A 218-nucleotide genomic window follows, 5' to 3' on the forward strand; every position below is an offset into this window, starting at 1 on the left:
CATGAACCATCTGCTGTCTGTCAGATAATGTCCCAATTTAAGCTGCATTATAATCACGTTATAGCAAAAGGTAAAGCACAGAGAGGAAAAGTCCGCCCAGCTTTCAAACACGAGGTCGAGTCTGTAAAACAACTGCTGTGTTTCACAATTCAGTAAAATACTGCTTCAAGAAAAAGTGAAAGTGGAAGGACCAACATTTATCAAAACAGCAGACGTGG

The sequence above is a fragment of the Chaetodon auriga genome, chromosome 21 (assembly GCF_051107435.1).
Source record: "Chaetodon auriga isolate fChaAug3 chromosome 21, fChaAug3.hap1, whole genome shotgun sequence".
Lineage (NCBI taxonomy): Eukaryota > Metazoa > Chordata > Actinopteri > Chaetodontiformes > Chaetodontidae > Chaetodon > Chaetodon auriga.